The sequence below is a fragment of the Ovis canadensis genome, chromosome 10 (genome assembly GCF_042477335.2).
Source record: "Ovis canadensis isolate MfBH-ARS-UI-01 breed Bighorn chromosome 10, ARS-UI_OviCan_v2, whole genome shotgun sequence".
NCBI lineage: Eukaryota > Metazoa > Chordata > Mammalia > Artiodactyla > Bovidae > Ovis > Ovis canadensis.
Window position 1 is genome coordinate 83260198 of NC_091254.1, and position 25962 is coordinate 83286159.

The following is a 25962-nucleotide window of genomic DNA, read 5'->3' on the forward strand; positions in this document are numbered from 1 at the left end:
CAACTGCATTTACTGGGGTTGCATTGTGACAAGCAGAGTGGGGCCAATAACAGTGGCATTCCTCAGCCTCAGAGGGACTTCATCGTTTATGCAACCCTCTAAACTAGAAGGCTTGAGTAAAGTCTTCTGACATCTCAGATTTGGGTAGGAAAAGAAAAAGGTGTATCAGAATGCAAAGAAACCTTAGCAAAAATATGCAGTCAGCCTTGGCAGAAAAACTCATTAGCTAACACACTATTTTGCTTATGAAGGCCAAAGAAAATGGTTGTAAAGTTTTAGAAAGATTTTAGAGTGGGTAGATCCAAATGGAAGTAATCTAACAAAGATCTCAGAAATCATTGCAGAGAGAATAAATTGATGTATTCTACTCTTTCTCTTCGGTGGGAGGACAAAATCTATTTGTATAATCTTGAGTTACTTCATTTGAGAAATGAGGGGTTTTTTAAAAAGTTAGTCACTTAGGTACCTTTCTAACTCAAAAAGATGTGATTCTTTGCTAAGATTTTTGTCCTTTGCTAAGATTTTAGAGAGGAGTATGAATTTTTTAGACATGTAAGCCTGAACTTCTAAAATATAAGTTTAGATGAATTTTGGCAAAGACATTCTACCTAAATAATACTAATTTAAAAACACTTGCATCCTTCATTAGCCTACGCAATTCAAAAGAAAAAATAACTCAAATGTAGTATATTGGTATAATCATATTATCACTTACATATGTAAAGCCTAAACTGAAACAACTGTATAAATCATTGAGTGGGAAAAGTAAAACAAATCTGTAAGTTAAATGCAAACTATAAATAAAGAAAGCTTAAGGTTACTACATTAAAGTACTCACAAAGAAATCTAAAAGGATTTACCTGTTAAAAAAGCAGATAAGTCTCATAGCATCATTACTTTCGAATCATAAAAATTATTCATACTGTTGGGTTAAAATTGCCATAATGCATAACGCAGTCAAACTGTTTTGGTCAGCTTGCATTTACTGTGAAAGTAGGCATGTGGATTTTGTTAAATAGAGCAGGACATGATCAAAAATTAGAATATGAAAGAGCAACAGTGACTTGTTGCTTGGCTTTTTTTCTCAGTGTTGTTGGCTGTTTTAACATGAAACAAATCCTTATGCTTCAATCAGCTGGTTTTCCTAGGTGTCAATTTGATGTGAAATGGAATGCCTGGAAAATCATTTGATTAAAAAACTAAAATTTGAACTTAATCTATGATGGGGTTACCTGTGGTGTCTTACCATATGTTTGAAGGGAAGCTGGTGGTTGGGCCTGCATTAATATATTTCATAGCCCTTGCTCCCCTGTATCATTTTTTATTAGTACTAGAGATCGCTAAGAAAATTCTTTCAATTTTCTTACCTGCGGCATTGAGAATTGACCAGCTGCATAGACTTATAGGGCAAATTATGTTCTTGCTAATACTTGTCTGGATGTGAGGTGTGAGTTCACCAGCTTATTACATGAATTAGTCAAAGGTGCCAAGTCCATTTTCCACACAGATACATCCAAGATGGCAGTGTTACAGTGTTCACGAATGCAGCAGCAAAGATCAGTGAGCAAATCAGTAATTCAACAAAAATTATATATAATAGCCCTCTCTCTGCTTAGCACCTGCATCCCATCACTCTAGACTTCCAGTGTCTCGTCATCAAACCCTTCATTCCCACTGCTGTCAACTGCACATGCTGTCTCTGTCTGCCACAGTGACTTGTTGCCACATTGATGTCCTGGTTTATACATTTTATCAGTTGTTTTTTTATTACGTGCTTATCTAAACGGTTAACAGTGGCACGCAATCAACCAGCAGTCACAACGAGGACTGAATTGGTGGCACATTCTCATAATCTTTACAATGCCTCGAATTAATTGAAAGTGATTTATAACGATTTAGAATTCAGTTGGTGTCTGCATCATGTCAAAAGAAAGACACTTTGCTGATAAAGTGAAATGTTTTAAGTGTTCAAGTAAAAACCCCAGTGGTATTCACATTCACTTCTGAAGTTCTGCAGTTGTTGTTTTTTTAAATCCTAGGGAAAAAATCAGGAGTTCTATTTGTGGTATATTTTCATAATTCTTTAGAAATTTTAGCTCTGTTAAAGTAGGGGAGACCCAGCTCTAAAGATTCTTATTAATTAACTATAATTAAAAAAAAAACTTTTTTTCCTTTTTTAGATAAAGAGGTTTTTTGTTTTTTTGTTTGTTTGGTTTTTGTTTTTTTTTTAAGTTGCTGGCAGCTTTGAAGAAGATGCTGCCAGCCCCATTGTAGGGTACTTGAAAGCCTGGGTTTGCCTCTCTCTGGAGGTGCCCGCTGCTGCCTAGAAGCATGAGGGATTCCCCAGTACAAAAGCCCAGGCAGGCTTCAACCTGTATCTCCCACTTGCTGCATCCAAGCCCCCTGCCCCCCTTCCCACCACTCCCAGGAGCAGAAGGATGTGAGTGGCTTTTAGCTGGTTCCCTCTTAGAAACCTGCAGTAGGAGAATAATTTGAGGATATTGACAGTCTCTTTTAGGCACTTACCCCAGGTGTTGCTGTATATTCATACTCAGCTTATTCTAGCCTGGTTTTTAACAGTTGTCTAAATGCAAAAGGGTTTTCTTGAAAAGTGTTTATGTAAATTAAAATTTCCTAGAGGGAAATGGATTGTGGACAGAACGTGCCATTTCGGTAATATCCTGTGGTTCTTTTGAGTGTTTGGCATGGATACCAGCATTCCACAGATAAGAACAGTTCCACTGACGACCAACCGCATTGCAGATTACACCTAGCTGGTGAGCACAGAAGTTAAGGCTGAAGTTACATTATACAGCTACAATAGATCTTGCTTCTATTTTAAAATCTAGGATGTGTGGAACAGCCTCCCCCAAACATCTGGTACCTTCTATAACTAGAGAATAGAATAGATCGTGAGAATTAGGAAAAATAAAAGTTTTGTAGGTAAGGGGAGGCACATGTTGATGAGACTAAAGACGGGATTCCATGTTGTTCTGTACTTTTTTTTTAACACTGAAATGTTGCAGGAGGCTTATTACTATAAATAGAAGGTGAAATTCTCTGTATAGTTCCATGTAGAAGTGAGACCTTACCATATTTTTTTCCCAACACTGGAGCTTAACTTTTTAGGTTATTCTAGTTTGTAAGATGCTTATAATCTTAACATACTAATTCAACTCATTATATTGAGTAAGCTAGAAACATACTTTTTTGCCCTCAGGGAACTGAATGCAGTTAAATTAATTATAATCAACTGTGATGAGGTGTTAAAAAAACAGAGGCTCAGGATTCTAAGTGTCTATTACTCAGGAGGACTTAACTTCATCTAGGGGGTCAGAGAAGCCCTAGATTGATAAGTATAGAATAAAGTACTCATTCTGTCACTAAGTATTGAATTATCATTGGTCAAACACAATTGATGTTGAGCAGCCATAATGCGTACAATTGTTACCTTACAGGCTCCAAGTATTAGCAAATGTCTGTGACAATTTCAATAGGTGTAGCATGATCTATCAGTGGTTCTTAAATACTTATTTGGTTAATTTTTGACATGGTTTATGACCCACTCTCACCACCATTGACATGTACTTGAACTGATAAGATTTGGAAGACGTGTATTCATTTTTGTCCAGAAAAGGTTGAGTTCCCTGATCTACTGATAACCTCCAATGAGAGAAAGAGACAAAAGAGCAATTTGTATTTAATTTAGGCCTTTAGGACTTGCACTCATAGATCAGACAAACCAATGATATCAAACTCTCTGGGCTTCTTCCTCCTTTCAAACCAGCCAAGTCTCAAGACAGAAAACTGGCGTGACAACATCAAACGTGAAACCTAAGGTAAATACCACATCTGTGCTAGGCCAAGAGACAATGCAGTGGATACTCTTCATTCATCCTCTGATTCATTCATAAATCCAGCACATGTCTACTATGGACCTTGCTCTGATTTAAGCAAGGGAGTCAAGCCAGTAAAGCCCTGCCTGCTAAGAACAGGGCTCAGTACACGTCCATTGAATGGAGTGAATGGAAACAAGTAGGCAGAGCCATGGAAGGGAAAGCAGTCAGAGGCTGTTCTGTGTTACTTTGTAGGTCTACTCGTTTAAGGGAAGTATGACTAATTCAGTCATTTAAAAAGTGCAGATCCCTGGATGAGTGCAGGGATGGCAGAAACAAATCAGGTAATGAGCCTGCTTCTTTCACTGTGACAGCTGCTATCAAGTTGTAAATTAAAGCCAGGTGCAAGGAAGGTGTGTTAGGTCAGTCAAAGGATATGTGTCAGATTATAAATGGCCACCTGGGGACACAGATGACTTTCGTAGCACCTGCAAGGGTCATTTCATCCTCAAGGTATTTAGTGTATTTGCAACTTGCTATCTGGGGAAAATGTTGCTAGATAAACATGTATCATTTCATATAAATAAACTTGGGTTCACTTTTTATAAAATATATGGACTGTGAGATGTTGCATTTCAGTAGAATATAGAATACACACAAGGAACTATTTCAAGCATTTGTGTAAGATGCTTATCTTTCAGAGATTTTCTTAAGCATGAAATCCTATAATATAAATCTGATACTTTTTTTAGTTTTAAAGAATTCTATAGTAAATATGACTCTGGCTGATGTATATAAATCCCATGTCTCAAAAACCTCTAGACCCTAAACATAGAAAATTATTTCAGGAACTGTAGCTAGCAGCAAACTTCCAAGGCTTCTTCATCTCTGCTTTGTAGAAGACAAGAGCCTATTCAATAACACAGGCCAGAAACACAGCTCTAAAACTGAAGAACAAAAGTCAAGGCAATTATTGTAGAATCTGATCTCACTGTTAGCTACAGAACTTACGTTTGCCCTTGTGCATTCTTAAAAGCACCAAGAAAGATTAAAAAAAAAAAAAAACAGAATTACTTTATTTTCTATCAGTTGAAATCTAACCCCTCCCAAACCTCTGCCTTCTTTCTTTAGTTATTGATTCAACATTTCTCGTTTCTCGTGGACATTTATCATATGCTGTGTTCTCTCTCTAATGCTGGAAGAATCCATAAGCAGTGCTAACTACTCATTGAGAAAAAAATAAAAGAAAGAAAGAAAACAGTTGGCTGGTACCCAGAAGCCTTTCATGAGCAGCATTTGTTATCGATTTCCTACTTTTGGAGAGTGGTTTCATTCTGAAAACTTCATATGTGAAAATATCGCTCTGTGGCACGATAGGGTTAATGTTTTAAGGGTGGTTTAATGTAGGGGGCAATTCAGCAAACACATGGGGAAGGAGGCATTTCCCAACCTCTGAACACTTACTATTGCTCATCTTGAGGCAGCAACTCAGGGGATTCATGGCACTGCAGTTTCCATTCTGAAAGTCTCAAGCAGACTTTCCCATGGATCAAAGCCGGCAAAGCACGTGAACCTAAAAGTCCTTGGTGTTATAGACAAGGAGTCCTTCTAAGGTATGCATAGGTATTTCCTGGGTCCCCAGCGCCAACTTCTGTTCATCCATCTCTTCCAGTTCCCAAATACTCAACTTCTATACAATTTGTAATTGTACTTACTCCATTTCCCATAAATATGATATTCTAGAGTTTCAAGTTGGAATTCATGGTGCAGTATAATATGACACCACCAATGGCCTGCAACAAAGCATACCAATTTTTGCAAGTACAACATTCTTTAGGATACAAGATGTTCCATTTATAATGGGAAGTTCACTGAAATACCTCTTCTGCCTTATCCTGCTCTCCAGTTTCTATGAGAACCAGGCACAGAAGGATTTAGTTTACCAGGAGCAAGCAAAGCACATCAAAATGATTGAAAGTTTCTACAGAATTGCCTTTGTATTGGCGATTTTACATTTTGCTTTCAATTTACACTTCAATTTCAGTGTTTCTTATAGATAAATGGTTTAATTTGACAATTATAGCAGAAAGCACTTGTTTTTAATAATTGACATCTGATTTTAGTAATGTGATAGTTTTCACTGTCATGTTTTCAAGTTCAAGCTACAACACAAGATGTCTGGTTTGGGGCATGCCAAGAGAAAATATTTGATGATTCTTTAGATGGAATTCAACAGATTTCAAGTTAAATAGGTCCCAGAAATGCAGACAAAAATCAAACACTACCATTAGCCCATTGACAGTCTTAGCAATTCCAATTTCAGGAAATAAGAGGAATATGAGGTAGAAAAAAGGATTGTGTTGTACAAACAAGAAATATAAATAGGGCAAAGTTAGTGGATTGTTAAAGACAACATTAAAACACTATTGATGTTATGTATAAAATAGATAACTACTGAGAACTTCATGTATGGCACTGGAAATTCTACTCAAAGCTCTGTGGTGACCTACATGGGAAGGAAATCCACAAAGGAGAGGCTATATATGTGTATGTATAGCTGATTCACTTTGTTGTATAGTAGAAACTAACACAAAATTGTTAAGAAGCTATACTCTAATAAAAATTAATTTAAAAAATTAAAATAACACATGACTGCTTACAAATAGTGACCTTATAACAAGTCCTAGGACCACTGTGACCAAAATCCTTCATGAGGTGAACAATGTAATGAATAAAAGGAGGAGGCGAATAAACTCCTAAAATATGCAAATCCCTTTGAGAGTCTTGATTAATAGGGAAAATGAAAATCTTAATTTTAACCCAAGTAATAGGTCCTTGTACAATGCTGCCATACTTTATTAAAACATCTTAATAATAGTATTGTTAAACCAGGGTACTTAGACTTCATTTCCCATAAACAAAACATTTATATTAACATAGATATAATTAGATCTTAAGTAGAAATATATTAGGTATAAGTATGTCTTCCAATTGTTCTAAAAGTTCCTTTAATTCATTATTATCTCACAAGTAGAGCTACTGAAGTAGTTCCCTGGTGGCCTAGTAGTTAGGATTCATACTTGCACTCTTGTGGCCCAGGTTCCATTCCCAGTCATGTAACTGAGACCCCACAAGCTATGCAGCCAAAATTTAAAAAAAAAAAAAAGAGCTGCTAATCATGTCTTAATGTTTACATCACTTTTCCTCAGGATTATTTCTTTAACAATTATGAAGTACCTCAGTTGGTAAAGAATCTGCCTGCAGTGCAGGAGACCTGGGTTCAATCCCTGAGTTGGGATGATCCGCTGGAGAAGGGAAAGGCTACTCACCCCAGTATTCTGGCCTGGAGAATTCCATGGACTGTATAGTCCGTGGCGTGGCAAAAAGTCGGACACAACTGAGCAACTTTCACTTTCATTTTCACAAGCTGTGAAGCCAAAATTAAAAAAAAAAAAAAAAGTGGAGCTGCTAATCACACCTTAATGTTTGTCTTTTTCCCTCAGGCTTATTTCTTTAACAATTATAAAAAACTTTTTGAACTGTTTTCTTTTTATCTTCCTTTCTTTGTGGATTGTTTATCATGAGCAAATACTCCAAGGAGCCAGAGGTGAAGCCAGGTTAGAAGAGACAGCCCTAGGAATTATTCTGATGGTTAAAAACATGTTTTCATTGGTTACTCTGAAAGGGAAATGGGAAAAAAATGTCCTTGGGAGTAATTGAAACTTTTGAGATCCTTCATGGTATATGAAAATTGTGAATTGGCAAGTCACTTAAAAATATTGTGTCTACAGATATGTGGTAAGATAGCCAGGAGAGAATTTAAATTAAAATAGAGCATGAAATATGACTTGTCCTTCAAATAACAGCTTATATATAAATCCCACATAAAAAGATATACCCTTGATTTTTTTTTTCCTTTGCATGGATTTAAACAATTTGCTACACTAAGAGTTTCCTTTACTATAACCCCTGAATAAGTGAAAATTAGAAAGAGAAATGAAAAAATAAACCAGTGAATGTTTGACATTACCCCAAGAAGAGATATAAGTATCATATTTTTATTCTTTAAAGTGCTGAGATCTTCTAGAAAGATAACACTGATAATTAAATGACAAAAAAAAAAAAAAACAACCCAGACAGTATTCACCTCTAAAATCTCAATGCTCAGGAAATTAACTGATTTAATGAGAGGCCTCAAAATAATATCAAATGGAATGAATAAGCTAATAGATGTGATAGAGTTTTGGAAGTAGCAACTATCACCTCTTTGGCTGCCAGAGTTGATGTGGCTTTGAGATTGACTGAATCAGAAAATGACTCCTGTCTTACCTCAGCCCTACATCTATCACAAGTAACTTCATACTAGCTTGAAAAAGTCAGGTCTCCCAGAGAAAGCGGAATCGCTCTTCTGTAAGAGAGTTTACTGACCTTAAGAAAGGGAATTTTCTCAGAATCCATGACAATCAGCGGGTGAGGGCAGTTTGGAGTTCTTGATCTTAAAACTTACGCATATGGCTCCTGGTTTTCCAAATTCAAAGTCCTAGGCTTTTCTTTTTAGATGAGTTCTTTATCTTATCATAGTTTTGTGTTCCAAATTCTTCTGTGTAATATAGTCATAGAAATGTATTCCATAGTCCAAAATCTATGTATAAAACCCAACCAGATGGGGAAACCAAAATCCACAGTAGTCTCAGAGTGTTCAGGAGGAGTAATTCTACAAATACCCTACACGGCACACTTGGAAGGTGTGGATCATGCATAGGAGCTGACGTCTAAAAAGTGATTCCACAAAGTGAGATATATATATATATATATATATATATATATATATATATATATATATATATACATGCATCCCTTCATTCATGAGCCTTGTAGTATTTTTTATTGAAATGCTGTGTCTGAATATAAAATATTTGGCAAACTTATGGTAACCCAATATGTGTCTAATACTACCATTTATTGGTTGAGATCCAAATATATACTTATCAAGGGTGTCTATGAGAGGTTGAATGTTGAAGTATGTCTTGCCACTCACCTACAATTATAGTATCCAATTCTAAAACCATGAGAGAGTTGTAGGAAACTTTCTTCCTCTTTTTGTATGGTTCTTGGTTCCATTTGGAAAATATTACATACATAGCAATAAAAGCTAACAGATATTGGACATTTACTTTCTATCAGGCAATACTGTAATCATTTTACCCTTTTAATCTTTGCAACAACCCTATTAAGTAGTCAATATTATGATTTCCGTTGTACAGATAAGTGACATTTCCAAGGTCATACAACATGTAAGTTGCAACTATCAGGTTTTGGCTTCAGAGCCCAGGTTTTACTGTTTAGGAAGTAACTCTGAGTCTCTGGCTATATGAATTGATGTGGGAAATATTGGGATAATTTGAGTATTTACTATAGTGAGCACTGTCCAATAGAATTTTTTTGCATCAATAGAAATAGTCTATGTCTGAGCTGCCCAACATAGTAGCTAGCCATATGTACCTACTGAGCGCTGTAACTATGTCTAATGAGACTGATCAATTGAATTTGTATTTTATTTTGATTAATTTAAGTTCAGCCACATGTAGCTTTTGAGCACTTAAAATGTGACTAATACGTCTGAGGAACTCAATTTGTCATTTCATTAATTTAATTAATTTAATCACTATAAATGGGTAATGGTTATGCTATTGGACACGTTTAGACCATTGAAATATCTATAATTTCCATCATATAGCTCAGCTTCTGAATACATCTAATTCTCTTCAAAGAAGTGTGCAATTAGATGCCTTTTTTGTGCTTAGATCAAGGCTGGGCATATCAGTTCAGTTCAGTTCAGTCGCTCAGTTGTGTCCGACTCTTTGCGACCCCATGCATCGCAGCACACCAGGCCTCCCTGTCCATCACCAATTCCCAGAGTTCACTCAGACTCGCATCCATTGAGTCCGTGATGCCATCCAGCCATCTCATCCTCTGTCGTCCCCTTCTCCTCCTGCCCCCAATCCTTCCCAGCATCAGAGTGTTTTCCAATGAGTCAACTCTTCAAATGAGGTGGCCAAAGCACTGGAGTTTCAGCTTCAGCAACATTCCCTCCAAAGAAATCCAAGGGCTGATCTCCTTCAGAATGGACTGGTTGGATCTCCTTGCAGTCCAAGTGACTCTCAAGAGTCTTCTCCAACACCACAGTTCAAAAGCATCAATTCTTCGGCACTCAGCCTTCTTCACAGTCCAACTCTCATATCCATACATGACTACTGGAAAAACTGACGGACTGGGCATGTGGTAGATACAAAAGAAACAAAAGCTATATTCCCCATTCCTGAGAAATTCTAATTTTCCAAAGAGATGCCATGTATGCTTTCAAAGTGGGAGTTTAATTAAGTGCGTAGTTATGAGCAATAGTCCTTGAATCACTACATGAGTTTGAATCCTGTCTCCATGTATATTATTATCTGTGACTTGAAGAACATTATTTAACCGTCATAAATCTCCAGGTGTTTTCTCATCAATAAACTGGAAACAATAGAACCCACCTCTTAGCTTTGTGAGAATGAAGCTAGATAATGCATCTGAAGGATCAGACATGTCCACAAAGGTAGGACTGAAGGAGAAGCCATGTGGGTTTCCCTTGAGGTGAATAACCTATGAAGGTATGAGCAGAAAATAGAAAGCAGCAGAGTAGGCAACGAGATAGAAGATCAAGGTAAGTCAGTCCACCATGTACCAACCTTCAAGTTGCAAACTTTCAAAGGTGAGAACATGCATTTCATCAGTGTCAGGTGTGAGTGAAATGGCAGCTTGCCCTCCATCTCCTGCTGCTGACCACCCTTCAGTTCCCACCTTTTCACCATCCTCCAGTCAGTAACTCTTCTTGCTTCTTCACTCGATGCCAGCCCCAGTATGCCAGCAGCTGTATTGTACTACTGTACTTTTGAAGGTACTGTACTGTAAGATTAAAAATGTCCTCTCTACTTTTGTTTGTGTTTTATGTATTATTTGTGTTAAAAGTATTATAAATCTATTACAGTATAGTACTTTATAGCCAATTGTGTTAGTTGGATACTTAGGCTAACTTTGTTGGACTTACAAACAGGATTTGTGAACATGCTGTTAGAACAGAACTTGTTCATATGTAGGGGGCTTGCTATACTAGAAGCTTGCAAACAAAAGAGATAACCAGGGCAGGCAGGCCAAAAAACAGAGGAAAAATGGTAAGAGGATACTTAATCAGAAAGAATCAAAGTGGACAAGATTAGAGAAAGTGCACTTCATCACACAAGCTTCTTCTTACCCTGTTTCTGGATTTTCCTTAGCTCCTGTGAGGCAGAGTCCATCCCAGCAGAGAGGACCTTGCTCTTGCTCAGGTGAATAAGAATCTGGTGACACTAAGATGGAAAAAGAGTGGTGCAGAGATAAGAATAAGCATGATGTGCTTAAGTGCTTGTGAAGAAACCAGGCAAGCTGATATAGACATACTTGCTGGCTATACTGGAAGGTGGGATTGGTCAGGCCTAGATGGCTGAAGCTTTGAAAGCCAGTCAAATACTTGACTTTCTTTTGACTTGTAGGCAATGACAAGTCACAGGACACTTTTATCCAAGGAATAGCAGGGTCTAAGCAATAATTTGGCATCTGAGTAAAGGATGGATTCAGATGAATGAGACCAGTGGTAGTGAGACAATCACTGAAATGGGGTATAGAAGGAGAAAGGAAGACAGTGCTAATGATAGAAGTGAAAGTAAGAATTTATAGGACTTCATGTCTAAATATAGGCAACTAAAGAGAGGGTAAAGAAAGAAACACATCAGATCTGACTAAGACAAACACATGAAAGAAAGATGATACTATGGGCCAATAGAAAAGCTACTTGGAATATGACAAGCATGGATTTCTTCCATCTCTTTAGCCTTGCTGGACTTGAGAAACAGTGGTACCCAAAATAGGAATGTCCCATTGGATGCTGAAAATAGTAGTGTTTTGTGTTCTTTGAATAGGAGGCAAGGATGCCAAGAACCATTGGAGGGTTTCCACTCCAGATGATTCTGTAGCCAACTTCTCTACTAAACTCCATCAGATTGTTCCCAGAATCCCCTCTCCTGGGCACCACACAGGTGCCTACCTGTTCTTCCCCTCTGAAATTATGCTCTCTTTACCTCTAAATGTTAAACATTTAACAGCCTGCTCATCAATATGAATTCTCAGAATGAGTCTTTATCTGTACATACTCTGTGACCTCTTTAATTGTAGTTAGAATGAGAGCTGTGCAAATATGACAATGCTTAACAGAATGTTACAATGAAGACTTGCCTTGATCGGTTCCCAAGGTACGTGTGCAGGCTAAGTTATGTCCAACTCTTTGCAACCCTATGGACTGCAGTCTGCCAGGCTCCTCTGTCCATGGGATTCTCCAGACAAGAATACTAGAGTGGGTCACCTTGCCCTCCTCCAGGGGATCTTCCCAACCCAGGGATTGAACTCACATCTCTTATGTCTCTTGCATTGGCAGGCAGGTTCTTTACCATTAGTGCCACCTGGGAAGCCCCAAGATACATTTTCTCATTATTCAGGATCCCTTTGATGGTCATACTTATCACATACACAGTGAGATTTTATAATGGCAGTCAACCCAAGAGTAAATTCATATTCTATTGACTTCGGCTTTTGCTTTTCTTAGCATATGAAAACTAGGGTCGCCTAGTGTTTAGGTCACCGCCAAGTTCTGAATTTCATGTTGAAGCGTGAAATTCATTAATTTTACCAAAAGCTTGCCCCTAGGGCATTCATTTCTTTCACTGGCAAGAATGCCCTGTGTTAGAAAACAACCCCTTACTTCATTGCATACCTTATAGCACAGCTGTCACCAATGAAAACAACATGTAAGGACCAATGTAATCTATTAATGAGTTTCTGAACATGGAGTCCATCCAAGGAGCAAGACAAACAGACACAATGCAGCTTTTGCAATGCAGCATTGGAAGGAGCAGTGAGGTGTTTTGTTTTGTTTTTTTTTTTTTTTGAATCTCATATTGCCAAGTTACTGATTTAAGAATGCCCTAGAGTATAAATTATTTCGCCAAACCTCCCTAGTGACTTTTGTCTAATGCCTTCTGCTTAGCCCATTAAAGGTGAAAACCATGAAATATTATTTGATTTGTAACCCAAGAAAATGCCTTAAAACCACCTGTCCCTCTTTGGAAAGCTGCCAGAATAAAGTGAGAGGAAAGGTTGAGCCTGAGAACAATAATTGGAGGTTGCAGCATGTGGCTCCGATCAAAGGTTGAGCCCATGGCTGTATGCAGGCTTCCAGTCTCTTTGGAAGGATTTCTATTTATTTTTCTTAACCCACATAGGAATCCTGGGTTTTGAGGTCAACGTTTCAAACAGTTTAATAGTGGCCATACAACATTTAAAAAAAAATAAAACCTGACAATGAATTGTGCTGAATTGTTATTATGTTTTCCTTTGAATTTGATTTGGAGAGGTTAGTTTCAGGATGCATTTAATTTCCATGTGGAATTGGTAGATATTAAATTCCACTTTTCCTGAGTGCCTTGGGTTTTTTTTTTTAATCATTTCAATTCTGCTGTGTCATCTATGGATTCCTATCCATTTAATTGGTGATCACTGGCTTCAGATTGCTTGTGTTCATCACAAACTTATTAAATCAACCATTAAAGTATAAGATAAGAAAAGCTGAATTTAAAGCTACATCCAAGCATTTTTTAAGATGCATAAACTTACAGTTTGGAAAAGCAAAATCATAAAGTTTAAGGCAAATTGATTATAAGATAAAAATCAAATTTTTTATGTGAAACTTCTTAATCTGACAGAGAAGCATGAGAGATGCTATAGCAGTTCAGGAACATGCCTGTGATCCTGCCGATTAACTGTGTCTATTTATACAGGAATGCAGCAGTAATCTGTACTAATTATTACCTTCTAGAAGGTATCTAGCAGCTTATTTAAGATTTAGGCTTTCCTTTTTATTAAGCACTTATTGTCTGTCAGGTAATGTTCTAGCTGATATTTTTATGCTTTAACAAATGAGTCATAATTAGTGCATCGCTTTTGCTTAGAGTGTTTCTCTATTTCATTTAAGTATCTTTACATTCTCCTGAACACACAGAACTCTTTCTTTGTTGATCATGTAAAGAGACACTTAAGTCTAAGCCTTTAGTTGAATGAATAAAATTACAAATTAGAGGAGATTACTTACAAGGAGATTAATATATGTATATGCATTAAGCTTAACAAGTGGGTTTTATATACTAGGAACTATGGTGAAGAAATGGCTTTACAAATGTTTTTTCTCTGGCCTTGATCTGCCTGAAATCAAATTATTTTTTAATATTTATTTTGAAATAATCTTTAACTTACAAAATGTCACAAAAATAGTACAGCTCACATATACCCTTTATTCATCTTATCCTAATGTCTCAGTTCAGTTCAGTTTAGTTGCTCAGTCACATCCTACTCTTTGCGACCGCAGGACTGCAGCACGCCAGGCTTCCCTGTCCATCACCAACTCCCGGAGCTTACTCAAGCTCATGTTTATTGAGTCGGTGATGCCATCCAACCATCTCATCCTCTGTCATCCCATTTTCCTCCTGCCTTCAATCCTTCCCAGCATCAGGGTCTTTTCAAATGAGTCAGCTTTTCGTATCAAGTGGCCAAAGTATTGGGGTTTCAGCTTCAGCATCAGTCCCTCCAATGAATATTTAGGACTGATTTCCTTTAGGATGGACTGATTGGATCTCCTTGCAGTCCAAGGGACTCTCAGAAGTCTTCTCCAACACCACAGTTCAAAAGCATGAACTCTTCGGTGCTCAGCTTTCTTCACAGTCCAACTCTCACATCCATACATGACTACTGGAAAAACTATAGCTTTGACTAGATGGACCTTTGTTGGCAAAGTAATGACAAAGTAATCCTAATGTTAACAACATACTTGTATAACAATATAGTACAACAGTTAGAACCAGGAAATTACCACTGATACTATAACCAAACTGCAGACCTCATTCTAATTCCACAAGTTTATCTTTTCCATGTTTCAGATCTCAATTCAGGGTCCCACATGCATTTAGATGTCTTGTCTCCTCATTCTCCCGCAAATCTGTGACAGCTGTCAACTTTGCTTGTCTTTTATCATCCTGACACTTTCATTGAGGACCAGTAGTTATTGAGCAGATTTATTCTCAAATAATATTTTTTTAATGTTGGGGAAACATTTTTATTGTTTCCTAAACCCTCATAATGTGTCTGGACTTCATCACAAATGTTTTCCCGTAGTAGGATTCTGAGAAATAAGTAGGAGCATATGAAGAGTACTGTAATTACTACAATTATGGAAAAGTAATTTACTGGCTGTATAAATTGAGCAGATTTCAAATAGAGTAGATCGGCCATAAAAAGTGAGCAGGATATTGAAAATAAATATTTTGGGAGCTGGGAAATCGCTGCTTAAATGTACATACCAAATGTAAATGTTTTGCTAACATTTATATAATTTAGTTTCTTAAAACTAAAACCAAGAATTTTTTTTTAATTTAAAAAAATCAAGTAGATGCTAAGATGATCAGGTATTGGCAGACATCATTCTTCCTCTTGTCCATCTGGTAGATGGCCCTAAAAATTTTTCATTTTTTGATAACTTGGTTAAAATTAAGTAAAAAAAAAAAAGCAGAATTCTTTCTAAATTTGTATTAGTTAAAGCCCATTTAGGAATGAATCATTGTGGAAAGTGGTGAAATATTTAAAAGAGGTAGGAAACACGATAGAGGGAAAGATCACAGAATCTGATCGACCTAAGGTAAAGCCCCAACTCAGCCACTTGTTAGTTGTCTAGAAATCAGCAGCCTCCAACAGTCACAAGTTCTTGTGTTAAAACCAGATGTTTTTCTAAGAAATTAGCCCTATCCTCAGGTATGCCCTCTATCAATGCCATGTTCCCATCTGCTCAAGCAAAACCTCCTGTGGGGCCTGTAAGTTTCAGAAGAGGATGTCAGAAACACGAATTTCCTGTATTAACAACAGCAAGTTCTTTTCCATTGTTTTATTTAATCATCAAAACAGTCCTAACAGACAGGTGAAATTATTGTTCCCTTTTTATAAAGCACGAAAGCGAGCCTCAGAGAACTCCAGGTCACATTGCCCTGAAGTGGTGGAACCAGGGTGCCAGGCCAGGTTTGTCGGAAGCAAAGCCTGTGTTTTTAACTGGTAGTCTGTTTCAGGGAGGTCTGCTGCTGTCCATGGGGTCGCAGAGAGTCAGACAGGACTGGGCGACTAAGCAGGAACAACTATGCCACTCACCCAGAGGAGTGCCAGAGAAAACAGATCTGCTGTCAATCACAGACCTAGAATACCTGGTCCCTACAGCCATCCATAGCAATCACGACGAACTCACTTCTTAATTTGGTTTTTGAACAAAAAATAACGTTAATAAAATATTGCACATGACCACTTAATCTTTCAGCTTGGGTAAGGTATTCTTCTAAATTATAAGGCTGACACTGGGTTGGGCTATATCACTTTTAATGCTTGTGGAATTGTTTCTATGTAACTATACTTACAACCTGATCAGCAGTCTGCAGTAAAGGTGTTATAAGAACCATTTGACAAATACTGTTTGATTGCACTTGTACAAGATACCTGCTGCTAAGTCACTTCAGTCGTGTCCAACTCTGTGCGACCCCATAGACGGCAGCCCACCAGGCTCCCCTGTCCCTGGGATTCTCCAGGCAAGAACACTGGAGTGGGTTGCCATTTCCTTCTCCAATGCATGAAAGTGAAAAGTTACAGGGAAATCGCTCAGTCGTGTCCGACCCTCAGTGATCCCATGGTCTGCAGCCTTCCAGGCTCCTCCGTCCATGAAATTTTCCAGGCAAGAATACTGGAGTGGGTTGCCATTGCCTTCTCCAACAAGATACCTATAATAGTCAAATTCATAGAGTCAGAAAGCACACTGGTAGATGCCAGGGGCCCACAGGTGATGGGAGTGAGAGGTAGGCAAGGAGGGGGGATAGGGAGCTGATGTTTAATGAGAACAGTGTTTCAGTTTAGGAAGGTGAAAAAGTCAGGAGATGGATGATGGTGAGAATTGCACAACAATGTAAATGTACTTAGTGCCGCTAAACTGGGCAATGAAATATGGTTAAAATAGTATGTTTTATATTATGTGACTTTTGCTTCCCTTGGGACAGCTGGTAAAGAATCTGCCTGCAAAGCGGGAGACCTTGGTTTGATCCTTGGGTTGGGAAGATCCCCTGCAGAAAGGAACAGCTACCCACTCCAGTATTCTGGCCTGGAGAATTCCATGGATTGTATAGTACATGGGGTTGCAAAGAGTTGGACACAACTGAGTGACTTTCGCAATTAAAAAAAAAAAAAAAACATTAAAAAAGAACCATCTGGATTGAGCTCACTACTGAACTGAAAGTGCAGATGTCCTGGGAACAGCATCCCACTCTTTCATGCAGGGTCCCCTTTAATGGATTCAAACAATGAGGCAAATCTAGTTCCTAAACGGCTAGTTTAATTTCATCTGTTGGAAAATGTAATTATCATGAACAGTCATTTCCCCCTCATTCCTTTGACCCATCAACTGTCAGAGCAGCCCACCTGTATTTCATGTAACATGAAAGTTTTATTATTACATCATATCCTTGGAGTCACCTCATTTTTTTTTTAACTTTTTGGACTTCTGTTTTATTTATGTTCTTTTCCTGTGTTTCTGTGTCAATATGCAGTTTACATCCAGTTTTCAATGAGGTTAATTTTAAATAAACCTACTCTCCTTTCCCTTGGGCAAGTTGCTTAAGCTTTCTGAATCTTGGTCTCATTAGTTATGCTGCTGCTGCTAAGTCGCTTCAGTTGTGTCCGACTCTGTGCAACCCCATAGACGGCAGCCCACCAAGCTTCCCTGTCCTTGGGATTCTCCAGGCAAGAACACTGGAGTGGGTTGCCATTTTCTTCTCCAATGCATGAAAATGAAAAGTGAAAGTGAAGTCGCTCAGTCGTCCCCGACTCTTAGAGACCCCATGGACTGCAGCCTGCCAGGCTCCTCCGTCCATGGATTTTCCAGGCAAGAGTACTGGAGTGGGATGCCATTGCCTTCTCCACATTAGTTACGAGGTGCCATCTTTTCTTAGATGTCAGGATAAAAGTAGTGTGTGCGAAGTATGTAATATAATGCAACTTGGTGATAAAGAGGAATTATAGACTGCCAACCCTAAGAAGTTGAAGGACTGTATTTCTTCAAACAAGTTTAAAGGTGAGAAAGGAACTTAAAATCTGTAGTCATATTTGGGAAAATAGAATTCTGAATTAGATTATTATTAATCTATTGGAAGAATGTTAATAATCACAAAAGTCTGATCAGGAGCCCAAACACAAGTTCCTTTATTTCTGAGTACCCTTGCTTCCCCTGGTGGCTCAGATGGTAAAGAATCTGCCTGCAATGCAGGAGACCTGAGTTCAGTCCCTGGTTCTATCCCTAGAGAAGGCAATGGCTACCAACTCCAGTATTCTTGCCTGGAGAATTCCATGGACAGAGTAGCCTGGCTGGCTACAGACCATGGGTTGCAGAGTCAGACAGGACTGAGTGACTAACACTTTCACCTTCACCCAATAGACACACCTTGGTATGCCACTGAGTATTGTTAAAATTGGTGTTATTCTTGGATAAGATTAAGGGATTTAACAAATGGGGAAGCAATGCTAAGAACTGCTAAATGCCACAAATTGCCAAATGACAAATAAGCAATAAAATATTACTGAAATATTTGAATACATTGCTTCCCATAGTGCCCATTCTGAGATATGGGCAAATGCGACACAGTAGGATCTCAGCCTGTTAGTCCAAGGCTGTGTGTTGAATACACTGTGTAGAGAATAAACTCACCACCTTACAATCAGTAATACCCTTTTTTGCTTTCTATTCAGTATTCTTTTGTTTTCCTTACCCAGGAAGTAACATGAAAGTGATTAGACCAGTATTCCCAGATCTTTCACGTACAAAAACCAAATAGTGTGGACAAAAAAATTGCATAAAAAATATCGAGGATCTTAGTGATTCTTCTAAACCAAATAACATGAAGCGTGTTTCAAAGTAATATGAGTTGAGAAATTTCCATTTAAATTTGCAAGTGTTGCTGGACGTATGCCAATGTGGTAACTACAAATACTGTTTATAATACAGAAAACTGTTTTGCAAGGTGTAATTGGTCTTTGCCAAAAAGATTTAATCAGCATTACTTGAAGGACTCTTTAAAGTATCATACCAGACGCCAGTAAAATATAAACCCAGCACATTTATAGAACATTTTGTTTACCGACGTTTCTTCACTGAATTCTCAACCAGTCAAGAAACTAATGGAGCCTCTGAGTTTAAGTGTTTGGCCAAATCACACGACATCTGACTCCAAATCCACAGTTCACAGATTAGTTAAAGTATTTTTGAAATAAATATTTATTTCACAGATTTATTTGCAATACAAAGGGAAGTAACACTGTTGAGAAATACTTTAAATTTTTCTTCTGGAAAAGTTGGCAATTTTTTTAAACTCATGGTTAAAAAAAATATTCACAAGTAGATACGAACAAGTTGTTTCGAGTCCTCAGCAGGAACGGAAGAAAGATACAGTGCCATGGGAAAACATGAAAACTATTAACAAGTGGAAAAGGAAAAGATGAGAAGCTTTTCACACCTTTGGACTTTAGAATATTACAAGGGCCTGGGATAAGAAAAACAGATAGCACTGAGTGAAAGAAAGGATGGTTATAAATATATTTTTGCAAACCTGGGAAGAGCCATAAGAATGAAATGGTTGTGTCAAAAATAGCAGTTGATTAAGAAATGGTGTTTTTTTCCATAGTTCTAAAAGCAGAGAAATCAGAAACCAGTAAATGAAGTTAGTGTTGGGTGACATAGGAAAACCTGCAAGAAAAAAGAAGAAAGGGAAGACATTGAGAGTGAGCAGTGAGTGCCCTTTGCTTTCTCTCTGAGGACTATTTACCCATCAGCTTCCCAACTAATTATTAATTTACTAAAGCCTCTTTAGCCATTTCCTCTGTGCTTGGCACTGGGCTGGGCGCTATGGGACCAAGGGAAAAAAATGAAACAAACAAAACCCAGAAATCACAGTATCAGGGATCTCAGGGCTTTGCAGAGGGCTGGATAAACGATGCCGGTCAGGTCTCTCCCAAGAGGAAGGGTCTGTTCCTGCAGCACGTTGTTCGGCTGAGCAGGAGACAGCAGGGAGAAGACACTGAGCATGTTCTTAAAACACCTCCTGACCTCTCACCTACTGCTGTCACTCTCACCACCCTCCAACCCTGAACCCGATGTCCTTTACCATGCACGTTCTAAGTTTGGACCTTCTCTGGTTGATATTTCCTCTGTGTCTCTGATTTTCTGCTCCCCTCTGCTACATATATCACATATATATAGATATAGATTATAAATCTATCTATCTATCTATATATTTGCTGTCATCACTGTGGTCTCCCGTCACTGACCCTAGCAGAGTACTCGCCATGTCATGGATTGATTAATTCATACCTATGAACAGTCATTTACTGATTTAAGCACGGCTTGTGCAGGTTGAGGAAATCAAAGACATCCTGTGAAGACTTAGAGAATGAACTTATGGTTACCAGAGGGGAAGGGTGCTGGGAAGGGATAGTTAAAGATTTGGGGATAGACATGTAGGCACTGCTATTATTTAAAGTGGATAACCAACAGGCACCTACTGTATAGCACAGGGAACTCTGTTCACTGTTAAGTGGCAGCCTGGATGCGAGGGGAATTTAGGGGAGGATGGATACATGTATATGTACGGCTAAGTCCCTTAGCAGTCCACCTGAAATGATCACAACATTGCTCATCGGCTATACTCCAATGTAAAATAAAAAGTTTAATAAAAGATATCCTGTGATGATGACCTGCAATTTGTGTATGATACTTGGGATCTGGCTGAGGCAAACAACACTATGAGAGCCATGTCCAGCTCTCTTTCAACACACAGTCCTCCTCGCTGTTCCTCAAAACCACCAGGTATACTCTCACCTCAGGACCCCCACTCCTTTTCCTGTACTGTTCTTCCTGCAGATAATCACACAGCAGGCCCCCTCTAAATACACCTTCTCAGAAAGGCTTTCCCTTGTCACTTGGCTTAACATTTTAACCATGTTCCTTCCGACCATTCATCTTCTTCTTCTCTCCTTAATCTATCACAGTGTATTGTACAGATCTGTTTGTCTGGTTAGGTGTCTTTGGTCTATCTCAGCAACTAGGGAACTTTGTTTTGTTTCCCTGTGTTTTCAGTGTCATTCCCAGCAAAAATTCCTGGCATGTAGTAGATGCTGAATAAATCATTGTTAAATAAATTAATGCATCATAGAGTACTGTTAGCATCTATTTTCTCCTCCATACTGTGGATTGTATAACACTTGCCCTGCCTACATGACAGATCACTGTCAAAATCAGATGAAATTATAGGTGTGTGTATGTGTTTGAAAAACCATAGTGCTTTCCATGATACAGTATTAACAGTAGTAGTGGTACCATTATCATCAATATCAAGGTTATTTTCTACTCTCATTGATTGCCTAGAAGGTTTCTAGCTGTTCTGTTGGCATCATTGTATATTGGTCTAGAAGGTACAACCATCACATAATGAGACTGTCAGTAGCAGAAGCTTACCTGTGAAGGAGGTAGAAATAACGTGCCCCAACCAGCAATTGTTACTCTGGAACCAATGCTAAGCCCCCATGATGGCCTTCAGAAAGCAACATGACGTTTCTGCTCTCCTCATCTGCTCAGAAAGTCAATATGCAGCCTAACCAGCACCACAAATGTTATTCATAACCAGCCAGTAACTAGTAGTTTTGTAAATATATCCTATTGGTCACAAGTTGAGCCAAGTAAATGTAATGTCCATAGTAGACAGTCCACTACAGGCATCTGAGAAGTACTGTCTTCATTGATTGAAGGCAAGAAGTATTTATTTCAATGACATGAAAGTTCTGATCCAAACAGGTGATATATAAACTGTCTAGATTTAGCCCTAGTTTCTGAAAGTTTTCTGAAGGACTTAAAGCTCAAGGACTTAATGAGGGAATATTACTGGATTGATTACTCTGCCTTAATAATTAGGAGGTCTTAATAAGCTGCTTACAGCTTGTGAAATAGGATTGTTGAAACAGCCATGCTTATTGTGGGCTAATAAAGTTGAAGTGTCAAGTTTTCTAATGCATTGTAATCTCAGCACAACCCAACTCTTTAAACCTATCTATTATCTGTCCTTTAAAAATCCACTGCTGTCACATCTTATTTTAAACAGTGTATCTCACAACCTCTATTTTTAAAAGTTGATGTGTTTCAACAACTTGGTATTTCATTTTGCATTGTTTGATGTACATCTTACTTTGAAATTCACTTGTAGACAGATATCCAGATGCATCTAGGAGATGTTGTTTTTTGGATTTTCTCTATAGCAGTCTCTCAGTTTGATTTGTAAAGATGCCGAGCTCTTTACAAAAGTGAATATTTGCTTACGAAATCCATACTACTGGATATTTTCAAGTTGTGTATATTAAGGGATACTTAAAAATATAGGACATCTTCTTAAGTAAACAGTCATAATAATTACGTGAAATTCAAGAGCTCTTCTTTAGAGCATATGATTGTCCTTTAAAAAAAAAAACAAAGAATAACAATCTTGCTTATTCTGTGTCACAGTCAACATAGGTTCAAGGAGAGTTTGGCCTCTTCCTGCAGTTTCACGCCATAGAATTTAGGGGTGCAATTGATACAAGCTAAGAAACAACTTAGAATGAATTTTAGAAATTCTTTAAAGTTTATATTTATTAAAGATGTTATAAGCCCCATGAATTATATGAAAAGCTTTTTGCTTCAAAGCAGAGTTTCAGTTTAGGAAAGTGAAAACCTCAGGAGATGGGTGATGGTGAGTTGTACAACAATGTGACTCCATTAGTGCCACTGAACTACGCAGTTAAATATGGTTAAAATAGTATGTTTTATATTATGTGACTTTTACCACAATAAAAAACATTTTAAAATATTTCATAAATAGCTAGGGTGCCCACCAGCTGGGATTCTACCAAGCAAGGTGATGGGAATGAAAACAAGAAGAAGATACAGCCCCTGTACACTGTACTCTCAGTCTAGGGGAGAGAGACACATAAAGAGTTAACAACAGCATTGCATTCATCATGCTAAAATCCAGCTACATGTAGTGGAATTGCTTGGGAAAAAAACAGGTGGGAGTGATTAATGTTACTGAGATGGGGGCAAAGAAGGCTTTTCACGGGAGGTGATATTTGAACTGGGTCTTGAAATATGAAAGGAAATTGACCAGGCTCTCAGGCAATCTAGTGCATTATAAGCAGAGGGTACAGCAAGCACGAGGAAATGATGCGCAAAAGTGCATGACTTGTTTTAAAAATAGTCTCACAGAACCACAGAGTGCATAGGTGGCTGGGCAGGTGAGAGGGAAGGGAGAAAATGCCCTACAGGTATCATTATTAAAAAATTGCCTGAGCCCAGGTTTTGAACTACGTCACATGCCATGCTGTGGAGTTGATGATGTACTTATGCCATGGAGATCCAAATTTATGCCATGGAGACTTAAATTTATGCTGCAGGAGTGGGAAACAATTATTGTACTTAAAATATATCAAACCCATGTACCTCCTTTAAAACGTCTCCCCTAAACCCTTTCAACTGCTGTGTCCCTCAGTGTCTGCTCCACAGAGCTGAGCAGTTAAGTAGTACTACTGATCTGTATATGGTGATTCTCTCTCATTTGTTTCATTTTCCCCCCCTTATTTTCCTCTTCCAAACCTAGTTTTAAGCTTCTTGGAGGCTTGTCTGAGTCAGGCTGTTAATTATGTGGGTCTTAATGTCAACAAAGCTAAGGTCAGAGGTCTTCTTGTTAATGGTTCTCCATCAAAGCTCTATGCCCAGGCATCTCTGGCTCTTTGGGGTCTCATGGGATCCCTTAGGAAAGTTCTCTTCTGCACTCCACTTTCTCATGCTTACCCCCGGGGAGCTACTGTTCACAGGGCTCAGTACTCACTCAAGGGGCATCTTACAATTTCATCCTCCTTAGGCAGCTGCCACATCATCTCCAGTTTTTCTCAACGCTCAGTTTCTACCAAATAAGCATGTCACAGGGGGCTTTAGGGGAACTTAAAATCTGTGACTTCAGTTTTAAAGAGAATGACTGTCATGGGTAATTGACAGAATGACTGCGTTTTCACCAGAGCAGTGGAAATTGTGCAGAAGCTAAACGTTTTTGCCACTCCATAGAGTTAAATCCTGGAATTGCTTTCAAGGGGATATATGATTAGTGTTTTTTAACCCCTGGCTCTTGAATTAGAATTCCAGAGGGTTGTTGGCAGTTTTTAAAAGCAGCACGGGCAATTCTGGTTAACAACTAGAGCTGATCACCTCCTAGAAAGTAAGCACTACTTTTGGAATGTAATAGGGACTACAGACACGACTGAAGTGACTTAGTAGCAGCAGCAGCAGGGACTACAGATATCACACGCTACATAATAATAATAACTGTTGGATAGCTATTGAAATGCTGTTTTAGAATGTCTCCTGCATCCTTTTGAGTGCTACCCAACAAACTCACGAGAGACTCTGAGAAAGAAATAGAGACTAGAGTGAATCAGGATCATTGTTTAAATCTGGTACGTGTTGAGTTAACCCATGACAGTCCCTGTTGATCCAGCATAGTTATAAAAATCCCCTTTCTGCTTTCAGAAGTGTACTAGTTTAGTTAATAAACGATGTGCTCACTTTATCTGTATTTGACACCTGGACTAAATACTTTGGGGGAAGATGGAGATACACTTTTTTCCATAACAACTAGGAGAAAAGGGGGAAAGCATAGCTCTTTAGGTGTTGTGCTAATAAATCAATATGTCCTTGTTTTAGAGACTTTGGTAGTTGTATTTAGAAAAACTACCTAGCTTAACTATTAAAATGCATTATAGGAAAAAATATTAGCAGAAATGGATGGTCAGATTTTCTAAATAGAATTCAGAAAAGCAAATTTGGGCAGAGGAGTTACTAAATTAGAGGGGCGTGAACATCCTGCTAATAACAACAAGGATGAAAAATCCTGTAAGTCTAATTTCTTATGTTTTTTTTCATAACTCTTTGCTCACCGGATGGCATTCTGAGTCCTCCTATGAGCTGTTCAGCTTCTGTGATCAGAAAGAGTAGGGGGCATTATCAACAACGGAAGTGAGCCTTGCTAGCTCTGGAGAGGAAGACCGCTACCACCACTCTTACATTTTACTAATACATGGCCATTGCGATTTATGCATGTGGTTATATTTCAAACCAAGATTCCCAGGTGGTACTAATGGTAACGAACCCGCCTGCCAACGCAGAAGATGTAAGAGATGGGGGTTCGATCCATGGGCAGGGAAGATCCTCTGGAGGAGAGCATGGCAACCCACTCCAGTGTTCTTGCCTGGAAAATGCCACGGACAGAGGAGCCTGGCAGGCTACAGTCCACAGGGTTGCAAAGAGTGGGACATGACTGAAGCGAATTAGCATGCATGCCATGCAGTATGGACAAAGAGGAATAAATTTAAAAAAAATTTTTTTAAGATCAACAGAAGGTAAAATTAAAATAGATATATATATTTTTAAGACAGCTTCTTGTGGCCCAACAATGTAAATAAGATATGATAGCAAAAATCTAAATTTACAGTAGAAAAGGTAAGAGAAACAGTGGCAGAACAGTGCAGAGACGAGAACTCCCTGGTGATACACTGAAGCAGGAGTGGGTGGTACACCTGAGAACAGCCTTGTCTCAAGCAGTACTTTCCGCAAATGCTCACAAGCCTTTCCCGAACCCCAAAGTTCCTTACTCCCTCGGTGTGCTCCTGCGCTTTGTTGATACTTCTACCTTAGTTCTTACTACCTTGTTTGCAAGTTTTCATTTTTTCTCCTGTCTCTGCCCAGCAAGAGTGAATTCCTCCATGGACTCTTCATATCTCCCTTTTAATTCCAAAGTTGGGCACCTAAGAGAGGCTCTGAATAGTGCTTGTAATATTTACCATGATATCCCTACAATTA

General features: G+C 38.4%; 1 protein-coding gene across 1 annotated transcript in view; it reads left to right on the plus strand.

Annotated features, from left to right (window-relative positions):
* GPC6 (glypican 6) overlaps nucleotides 1–25962 on the plus strand; it is a 1229455-nt gene that overhangs the window by 851121 nt on the left and 352372 nt on the right. The window lies entirely within an intron of this gene.